Consider the following 10,884-nt stretch of genomic DNA (forward strand, 5'->3'; position numbering starts at 1 on the left):
TGGATGTAAGGGAAGAAATTGTCTATGCTTCCTGCTTAATAGTAGCTATTTCAGGAGGGTGTCTATTGCAGGCGGTTGTGAAATAATTTTCCTGGTTTCAGGTTTCTTCTTGCCTGTGGCTTCCTCTGAAGCATACAGTAGCAGTCATTCTTGAAGTAGCACTTGTGACTAAATCAGCTACTGATGATTAATCTATTGTGCCCTATTTAATTTCACATACTAGGTTGCCATGTCAGTCAACTGATTGGTCAAATATTGTCAACTGATCACCTGCTATCTGATTGTGGTCAAGTACTGTCAAATATTCCAAGACTGTCACAAAGTAGAGGGCAGCTTATTATTCTTTAAAAAGAATAAGTATGCTGTCATTTGTTAACAAGGGAAGGAGTGAAGACAGCTTTAGCCCCAGCCCTGCAGCAGTGGGGACAACCCAGTAATGCAGCAGAGCATCTCCCTCTAGCTACCTGCTATAACTGTAGGCATCTCTAAAATGGAACACAAGCATGCATCAGTGGCAGAGGTCCCTGCCTAGGCAGTAGATAGTCAGACTAGGACCAAAGGTACCCAGGTTGAATTCCTTCCTCAGCTATGAGGCTTACTAGGTGAAATGAAGCCGGTCACATACACTCAGTACAACCTACCTCAGAATTGATGCAAAGATCAAATGGGTGAAGGGCAAGGAGAGAGAAATGTATACTACATTGAGCACCTGAAATTGCGCGAGGAAAGGACCCATTTAAAATGTAATAAAACTAAGAATGAGAGTCAGTGTGGGGCAATGGTTAGAATGTTGGACTAGGTCCGAGGAGACCAGGGTTCAAATCCAAACTCAATTCTGAAGCTCTCTGGCTGACTTTGAGCATGTCACTGTCTCTCAGGCTAATCTACCTCACGGCACTGTTGTGAGGATAAAATGAAGAGGGAGAGAATCATCTATGCCACCTTGAGTTCCTTGGAGGAAAGGTAGGATATAAATGTATAAATATCATAAACAAATACTGTATTATTTGACCAGTCAGTTAACCAAATACCTTTTGATAAGTCAAATACCCATTACTAGGAAACAATCACTTAAAATAAGAATCTCCCAGTTATTTCATGGACTATGATCCAGCTGTGTCAAGGCTGTATGTTAATGTCACTCCAGATTGTTGATAATTATGTAATAATTTGTTTTTAAATGTTGGTAGAAAATGGTTAAAAATAAAACCTTTGTTTTAAACTTGATTGTAAGTTGCCTGGAAACAATCCAGCATTGTTTCTGATTAAATAATAAATATAGTAACATCAACATTACATGGCAATGCCACACCAATAGTCACCTAATCTCACTGAGATATAGGGGCAGTTCAGATTAATTATTTTAAAATTATTTTACCAATTTACTTCATCATGTCTCCCAATCACAAATTACAGACATGCAATTAAACTTCTTAAGAACTCGAGTTACTTCCATCCCTAATTTACTAGCAAGAAATTAAGGCAATTAGACACTGGTGCATATCTTGTTCAACAACATACTTAACCAGTACAACAAAATAAACTATTATCACAATAATTCAGGGGGTGGGAGGGAAGATGTGGGTCTTCAGCAGACAATCCAGTCTCAAAAATTAGAAACCAGTGTCATAAAGAATCAATGCATGATAACCAACCAATCTTTTTCACAGCATCAACAAGGCAATTATAAAATAAGCAGGTATGGTGCCATAGGCCACAGAAGATATAAAAACAAATTCAGTATGGAAATGATTACAAGCAAGCAAAATAAAAAAATTCCTTCCAGTAGCACCTTAAAGACCAACTAAGTTAGTTCTTGGTATGAGCTTTCGTGTACATGCACACTTCTTCAGATACCTGCATGTACACGAAAGCTCATACCAAGAACTAACTTAGTTGGTCTTTAAGGTGCTACTGGAAGGAATTTTTTTATTTTGACTATGGCAGACCAACACGGCTACCTATCTACTACTAAGCAAGCAAAAGTAGGTAATCCTGTAAAGGTTATACAGGAGAGTATGCAATCTACCTGTTCTATTCACACATTTTGGGCAATTATCTAACTGTGGCAGTCTGTTTGCACAAGACTTGTGATTGCACAAAGTGGATTTTGTTTTTCCTTCCTCCCCTCTACATCTTCATGCCACCAAATCTGCCCTAGAGAGTTGAGGGCTCTCTGGAATTGATGGGGGGGGCATAGGCAGAGGGAAGGAGATCTTGCTTGCACTGGCACACACTGGATATCTCGCTTTCTGTGCAGGAGAGCTTACCCACTTTAACCCATATGAAACATTATGTTAAGTGAAGCAATGTGATGATCTCTTGGAGTTCTCCATCCTGCTTACTAAAGGAAGTAGCCTCTTTCCCTATGACTACGGCATGGTCTAATAATATTCACAAGAGCATTTTACAGCAGGGATATAAAAGAGTCCTTTATTTTACTATCCCCTCACTTCACTCAAAACTTAAGAGCAGCACAGCACATTTTGCCTGCAAAAAGCAAAATGTGATTCAACTTCTGTTCCTACATAAATCAGACACCTAATCATTAAAGCTTTCAACACAAAAATAGGTCTTAGGCGACAGTATTTTGCTCTATTCATAAACCAATTCCATCTCCAGAATTTAGATCTAGGCCTGACAAGTGCATGAAACACAGCCAACTCTGTGAATGCCTTGTTCTGAGTTCCTTAAAAGGAAGAGCAGTCGGATATGTACTTATTTTATCAGGGGTATTATTTTCTTACATAAAATAGCAAGTAAATACTAGTACCTCTTTTAAGATCACATCACCATTAAAAAGCAAACAAGGAAATAAAATAAAGGTGACATAAAATAGAGTAAACACATTAATACAAAACAGATAGTACTAAAATTGACAAAAATGTGGAATTATTAAAACATCAAATGCCTTGACAACTGTTATTTATAAATGTAATAAATATCCAATACACTGCAAGCAAGAAAAAGGCCAAGGAAGAGGACTAAAACACTGATAACGGGAAACAAACTGGATGATGGTGTATCTAATGATCTTCTTTAAAAATATATATTATCCATAAAGATTTTCAAGCTGTGTAATAGGAAATTCTGAGGTTCCCAGAGAAAATAAGTGATGGTGGACAAGTTTTGCTGGAAGAACACTTAACTATGGCTATAGGTCTCTCATCACAATGCACAGTCACTGAGGTGTATTCTAGAGCAGTGTTTCCCAACCGGTGTTCCGCGGCACACGAGTGTGCCGTGAGACATCGGCTGGTGTGCCGCGAGATGCCTGGAGGGAGGCGGGCGAGTCGGGCGGCGAGAGGCGGGGCGACGGCGGCGAGGAGAGGCCGCGCCTCCTGCTGCTGCCTGGCGCTCCTCCTCGCAGCCGGCAGCGCTGCCTGGGCGCCTCCGCGCGACTCTGCCTCGCTGGGTTTGGTCTCCCAGCAGAGACGGGTCACACGCGCCCCTCCCTCCCTCCCTCAGCCTGCGCGGAGGGAGAGCCAGAGAGAGGCATCGCTCCTGCGCTCCGAGGCGGATTGAGCGCAGCTGAGAGGAGCTGCCGAGGGAAAAAACTTTCACTTTTGTGCGTCCCTCCCGGCGTGACGCTGCGCGCTGACGTCACGGGGCGGGGCTTTAATGGTGGTGTGCCGCGAGATTTTTTTTCAGTAAACAGGTGTGCCGTTGCCCAAAAACGTTTGGGAAACACTGTTCTAGAGCATGGCAATAAGACAGACTAATCAGTGCTCTCCCACCACCAGTGATGATGCACCTTACAGCATGCCACCGACTCCTCTGTAATGGGACTGAGAAAGCATGAGTAATCAGGGATAATCTCTCTCTACTACTTCTGCTGGACATCTCAGAAAAGTTGGACCCTATCAGAAAGATGAGAACTGACCTGCAGTGTTCCACAAGGCTCAGTATTAGCCCCAGATAATGCTCAACATCTCTATGAAGCTGCAGAAAGAAACCATCCAGAGCTTTTGAGTTAGATGCCATCAGTATGCCAAAGACATATTTAACTACCGGTAGTTATGTGTCTAGGAAGAGGCTTCTTAAGTCCTGAGCTAGTTAGTGTCTAGCAGTTGTGAGTAAGTGAAACAATCAAACTGAAACTGAATCTAGACAAGGTAAAAATGATGCTACAGAGTAATTGCAATGCACAAGGGAGTTGTTATACCTATTTTAGAGGTAGTTGTATTCACCCCATTGAAACAGCTTAAGAGCCTGGGGGTGCTTTTGTCTCAATAAGCATGTACTGGCAATGGCCAGGAGTGACTTTCTTCAGCCACACTTGTTGAACCGGCTCCATTCTTTTCCAAAGCTGCGAGGTCAAGTCCTACTGATCTATGCTTTTGTAGATTCAAAGATTGGCAAGAAGCCAATCGAGTCAAAGACTCAAAGGGTATAGCTGGCTCAGAATGCCACAGTTCACCTCCTAATGTGTAAGGACGGATGAACATGTACAATTAACTGTTTTAGCAACAGCACAGCTGCCTGTGAATTTCTGGGCCCAATCCAAGGTGCCAGTGCTCATCTTTGAATCACAACACAATTTTGGTTACAGATAGGTAGCCATGTTGGTCTGCCGTAGGTGAAACAAAATAAAAAAATTCCTTCCAGTAGCACCTTAAAGACCAACTAAGTTTGTTACTGGTGTGAGCTTTCATGTGCATGGTATCTGAAGAAGTGTGCATGCACATGAAAGCTCATACCAATAACAAACTTAGTTGGTCTCTAAGGTGCTACTGGAATGATTTTTTTTCAAACACAATTTTGATCTATGGGTCGCGGGTTGCCAACCCCTGATCTAGAGCTCACGTGGAAGAAGCACATGGAGAAGAGCTTCAGACAATAACCACAGGTTCTGGGCCAGTTCATGTGGGAAAATACAGTCCTTGAGGTAGTGGGGTCAAGAGCACATATGGCTTTACAGGTCAAAACTAGCACTTTGAATTGAGCCTGGAAATTATCTGGCAGTCAGTGAGTCATGCAAGAATTGGTGATATATGTTTAGACTTTAGAAACTCTCTAACCCTGTATGGAGCCCTACACATCTGCATATTGCAGAAAGCAAGATCAGAAGCAGCTAGAAACAAGGTTTCCTTTACAGTTACCTCAAAACTCTTGAATAATTTCCTGAGAGAGGTCATGAACTGTCTCTCTCGAGGGAATTCTGGAGGGATCCCAATGCTCATTTATTTCCATGGCTTTCAGCAGCCAGGATGAATATGGCCAAAGTATGCAGGCTGTACTAGTAGGCTGTTGAATTTAACTGAATCTGAGTGTGTGTGTGTGTGTATAATGCAAAAACCTTATGCAAACTCCTTTTGTGCTTAGGAAACATTACAATAAAATGTATTAAGTAAAATGGCCAAAAGTCCAATGGTAGGCAAGTGTTGACAGGAAAATTATTATTATTTTTATTAGTTACGTTCCTAACAAAAGTGACCCAAAACAACTTACAGAAACGGTATAAAGCAAATTATAAACCGATAATAACAAACACAATGAATAAAAGCCTATAAACACATCTATACAAATAAGAAAAGTCTTACAGATCCTACCCCACTAAAAGAGGCCACAAATATCTGAGACACTTCAAATTAAGGAAGAAAAGCCCAGATTTTTAAAAAGGAAAACTTTGTTTAGCACCTAAAAACAGATAAAGATGTCACCAGGTGTTTCTCTTTGGGAAAAGCATTTCAGAAGCAGGGAGCCACCACTGAAAAGGGTCGCTCTTCTGTTGCAACCATCTAGAGCAGGGGTCAGCAAGGTTTACCTCCCCTGGGCTGGTTCACTCCTGCGGAGATCGCTCCATGGGCCAGATCGTGTCTGAACAGACACCATTTCCAGCGCCGCAGAAGCAAGTCCCCGCTCCGCGCTGCAGCGCGCGGGGATTCACTGTGCAAGCGGCTCAGTTCGGGGGCAGCTCGTGGGCCATTTAAATGTCCTCCACGGGCCGCAGGTTGCTGACCCCTGATCCAGAGCTCATGTGGAAGAAGCACATGGAGAAGAGCTTCAGACAATAACCACAGGTTCTGGGCCAGTTCATGTGGGAAAATACGGTCCTTGAGGTAGTGGGGTCGTGAGCACATATGGCTTTACAGGTCAAAACTAGCACTTTGAATTGAGCCTGGAAATTATCTGGCAGTCAGTGAGTCATGCCAGAATTGGTGCTATATGTTAAGACATATATGTGCTAGGCAACAATTTGGCCACTAAATTCAGTATCAGCTGCAGTTTCCAAATACCTTTCAAAGGCAGCAGCATGTATAATGCATTGCAGTAATCCAACATAGAGGTTACCAGCACATGGACAACGTAAGTTAGGTTGTCCCTTTGTCTTCTCAATGGAGAAAGTTTACTAGTACAGTGGTACCTCCGGTTACAAACTGAATCCGTTCCAGAGGTCTGTTCTTAAGCCGAAACCGTTCTTAACATGAGGCACGCTTTCGCTAACAGGGCCTCCCACTGCTGCCGCACCACCGGCATACAACTTCCGCTCACATCCCAGGGCAAAGTTTGCAACAAGGAGCATCTACTTCCGGGTTAGCGGCACTCGTTACTCGAAGCATTTGTAAGGAGGATGGTACATAACACGAGCTTCTACTGTAGTAAAATGAGGCTTGGAAAAAAATATGCTCTGATTTGTCAAGGCAATCAGGAAGTTGTTAATAACATTTATGGTGCTGGATATATGTTTTCAAACCATAGCAAATGGTTCACATATATTCAGAAACTTTTTGGGGCCAAATACTCTTTTAGGAACTAATTTCTTGTCTGACTTTGCTGCCCAAATTTCTATGCCACTCTTCATCTGAGGATCACAAAGCGGTTTGCAATATAAAAACACAAAAATAAATACCAAAGTAACAAACAAAAACAATACCCCCACAGTTTAAAAGGCCATAGATCGTTTAATTACCAGTGTTTCTCAAAATTGTGTCTCCAGCTGTAGTTGGACTACAACTCCCATCATCCCTGACCACTGGTTCTCCTAGCTAGGAATTATGGGAATTGTAGTCCAACAACAGCTGGAGACACAAATTTGAGAAACACTTAGCCAAAGGACTGGGAGAAAAGGATTTTTTTTTGCCTGGCATCTAAAGATATGTAACAAAGGAAGTGCCGCCTTGCCCTGTTCAAGCTATACCTGCTGCTGCTGCCGTTTCTCCACCCACCCTGCCACCTCTACGGCTGGCAGAGAAGTGGTGCCAGCACTGGCACTAATTCTGAGCAAGTTCTTACCAAAATCTGCAGATACCAGTGCTGCTTCTGCACCAGCAGCAGGATACTCATGGGATGCCGGCTAGGGTGCTTCTGTTGCCTGAGGCAGCCACATCAGTCTGCCTAACGGCTGAGCCAGTTCTGCCCAACACACACTGCTAGGGTGTTCAAAATCCAGAGAAGAATACCCTTTCCATTTGATAATCTGAGAGTAAGAGCTGATATGACACTCCCATTCTCTAGAGATAGGCTTTGTAAGCAACACAACAAATTTCAGCAAATGCAATGCAAAATTATGAGCAGTGATCTTATTTTAAGAAATAGGGATATTGCAGATATTTGAATAGGGAAGAACCTCAGCAACATTGCTTTGTGTTGTCCCCACATTCAGTCCAATACTCATCATGCCACCAAGAGGGCAACAAAGCAGGCAGAGGTAACAGAATGCAAACACACTCTCTATGGGCAATGTGGTGTGGAGAGAATGATGCTGAGAAATATGGAGGGGTCACCTGACATATCAACCTGCTAAGGCATCCTCTTTCTTCTTCATGATACTTCTCTCTGTGACTCCAAGAGGAACAGTGCAGGAACAGAAACTGGCAGTCAGCTGTTCATATAAAGCACAGCCACCTCACCTTCTTGCTCATTTACCTGCACTCTTCCTCTGAACAGTACAATGACAAAGAATACAACCCATCACTTAATACTCCCTACCATGCTAGAATACCCACAGAACAAGGGGAACTAAGCAAGAGGTGATGTTCTTCTCTAGAAGCCTCTACTTCCCTGTTAGCCATATTTCTTTCAGCAGAGCGACAAGGAGGATTGGGCCCCATGAGGCTGCAACCACATGTTCTGCTCGCTTGTCCTATATCACACTCACTCTGGATGGGGTAGTAGGAATGATTGAGCTTGCTGGGCCAATCCTTACTACTACACAACCCAAAGAAACATCACAGAGAATCCGAGCCAGAGGTTGGACAAATGTGCAAACAGTGAATTGCCCACTTGCACGCCTGTGTTGCTGAGAGCGACAAGAGGGGGAGAGAGCAGACAGGAAAGCGAACAGACAAGGGCAGTAGCCCAGGCTTTCTCAACCAGACAGTTAAGAGAGAAGATCAGCGAGGAGACAGGAGGTACTACTGAGCTCTCTGATTCTTCATAGGCTCTTCCTGGGCAGTAAAACTGGTCACAGTTCTCTGTACTGGGTTTGAGGAGAGAGGGGTTAGGAAGGCAGAAGCAGGAACCGCCCCCACCCCCTCTTGCGCGACCTTTACCCCAACACCTGCTGGAAGGAGCGGGCAGGTGAGTAGTTGGAGGCAGCAGCCGCACCCCTGTGCCTCACCTGCGCTTGAGGTGGGTGCGGTGGGAGACGGAAGAAGCAGGGACACCCAAGCGGCCTGGCCAAGAACTCAAGATCCCCTGTGAAGGAAGCACCAAAGGCCATGAGGAATTTGTCTGCCTGCTTCTGGGTGGGTGGAGAGAGAAGTGGTGGAGCTCCCTTTCTGATTAAGAAACATCCTCCTCCCAAGCCCGTTTGAAACCGCGAAAGCTCTAGGAAGGCGTCGCCCCGAACCGGTCTGCGCCTTTTCAACGTTACCGAAGATGTTCCCTCTGGGGCGAGCGCCCTTTGTCCGCCAGGTAATGGGGAGCTCCTCCGCGGCCTCCGCGCCCACCTGCTCGCCGCGCCGCAAAGTGCAGTAAAAAAAACAAACCCCTTTGCCTTTCTTCCTTTCCTCCCCGCTTCTCCACCGCCCCTCGGGCACTTCCTCCTCAGAGCTGTGGTGGGAGCCTCCGGGAAGCGCAGCCTCTGGGCCTGCGGAGCTCGCTCGCTCGCTCTTCCTCATGCGAAGCGCCAGGCACACTCGCTCGCTCCGTCACACACACACAACACACACTCGCCTCCCCCCCCCCCCGCTCCGCGCCTGGATCTCCGCTCCTGCCCACCTCCGGCCAAGAACTCCCGCAGCCTCCAGGCCGCTTCGCACGCCTCAGGCACTAGCCGAGCTCGCCGCCGCCGCCGCCCCGTTGGCTCGCTAGCAAGAGATCTGCAGGGCAGGGCGCGGCCTCCGACAATGGCGGGGAGGGCCCACCGGGCGGCCAGAGGAGAAGCAAGCGGAACCGCCGCGCGTGGCCACAGCCCGGGAGAGGAAGGGGCGGAGCTGGCCAGGCGGCTCCTGGCGCAGGCGGCGGCGCGAAAGGTGGGCAGGGGCCGCCGAGCGGGCGTGGAAAGAACGGCGCTGAGACCACAACTCCCAGCATGCACCGGGACGCAGCGGCGCTCCGCTTCGCCCCCGGGCCGCCTGTCAGAGGAAGAGAAAGCTGCGAGGGGAGATGCTCTTGTCCGGTGACTTGGGGGTCCTGGAGACAGCTTGAGCTTTGGGAAGAGCAGAGTAGCGGGTGTCTGTTCCCTAAAAGTCTGTAGCTTTTAAAATGTGTTTTCTTTTTAAAAAAATACAGTATTATTATTATTTTTTAAATACCATTTTTAATTTTTATTTATATTTGCTCTTACCTATTTTAAATTTAGGACATTGCTGGATATAGTTCAGTAAGAATTGCAGTATATTCGGTGTAATTTTTAGTAGGAACTGGTCAGTGTAGTGTTTCCGTTTGGTTGTTTGGTTTTTGGGGAAAGGGGAGTACAGTATATGGGACGAGTTGGAGAACAGCCTTTACCAATGGTGTCATGGGCTTTGAAGACACTTGAACTCAGGACGGGAGAGAGAAATGTGGTAGGAGGAAGGCACACTTGGCAAATCCACACTGCGATCAACTCCCGCCCGGAAACCAATGTCCTCACTGTGGAAGGTCGTGTGGATCCAGAATTGGCCTCCACAGTCGCTTACGGACTCATTGTTAAAATCGTGTTTATGGAAGACAAACTTACTCAGCTACGAGTGATCGCCAAAGAAGAAGAAGAAGACGCTGATTAAATTAACTAGCATTCGTGTTTATTACCTAAGTTGCAACTTGAGCTTGTTTTGTAAACTTCCCTAAAAATGTTACTAGGGAAGCAGGCTGGGGAAGCACCTCAACATCAGACTTGTAATGAACAGCGCTTGCTGAGCAGCTCTGTTTTTCTTTCAGGCTCTCTCCCTTGACACAGCTCCAGGGCAGCTTTTGATGCAGGGACAACTTTATTAAACTCAACACATACAAACACTCAGTAGACTCCCTCTTGTGTTGACACAGATGACACCATCCCTCCTTGCTCTCAGTGAATTGTCTGTATTATTATTAACTGTTCTTGCATCTGGCCCTTCCTCACAGAGCCCAGGATGGATAACAGACATAACATTAAGAACAAAGTTAAAATCATTATCTAAAAAGCAGTAACGTACTTAAAAACAAAAACCATCAGAATTTAGTTATACCAGTACAGTACTTTCATTCTTGCTAGGCACCCAAGGCTTGCACACACAAAAAAGGTCTTGAGCTGTTGCCTCTGCAAAAATGATACGGGTTCTGCAGATACCCCCAAACCTAGTTCCTGCCTTCTTCCATCCTCCTAGCCCTCTGGTTTAGATAATGAGCTTGCTTCTGATCAGAGTCAGAAATCACCAAACATTCAAGCATTTCCCATGCCCTCCTTACCCATACACACAGTATAGCATGAAAGACTTATCTTCAAAAATGAACATCACTCAGTATCACCATTTTTAT

General features: G+C 45.3%; 1 protein-coding gene across 4 annotated transcripts in view; it reads right to left on the bottom strand.

Annotated features, from left to right (window-relative positions):
- The window catches only part of PAK2 (p21 (RAC1) activated kinase 2), a 41,181-nt gene extending 31,678 nt beyond the window's left edge, over positions 1-9,503 (bottom strand). Inside the window, exons 1-2 of one of the 4 annotated variants that reach the window (XM_083506486.1) lie at positions 9,166-9,473; positions 8,564-8,640 (exon numbers count right to left, since the gene is read on the bottom strand). The gene's annotated coding sequence lies outside the window, so the exon portion shown is untranslated. Of the gene's footprint in view, positions 1-8,563; positions 8,641-8,818; positions 9,130-9,165 lie in introns of those variants that run through there. The other 3 variants (XM_083506488.1, XM_083506485.1, XM_083506487.1) reach the window with 3 other exon arrangements.
- Between the last annotated feature and the right edge of the window lie 1,381 nt (positions 9,504-10,884).

This window comes from Podarcis liolepis (assembly GCF_965112155.1).
Source record: "Podarcis liolepis genome assembly, chromosome: 5".
NCBI classification, from domain to species: domain Eukaryota; kingdom Metazoa; phylum Chordata; class Lepidosauria; order Squamata; family Lacertidae; genus Podarcis; species Podarcis liolepis.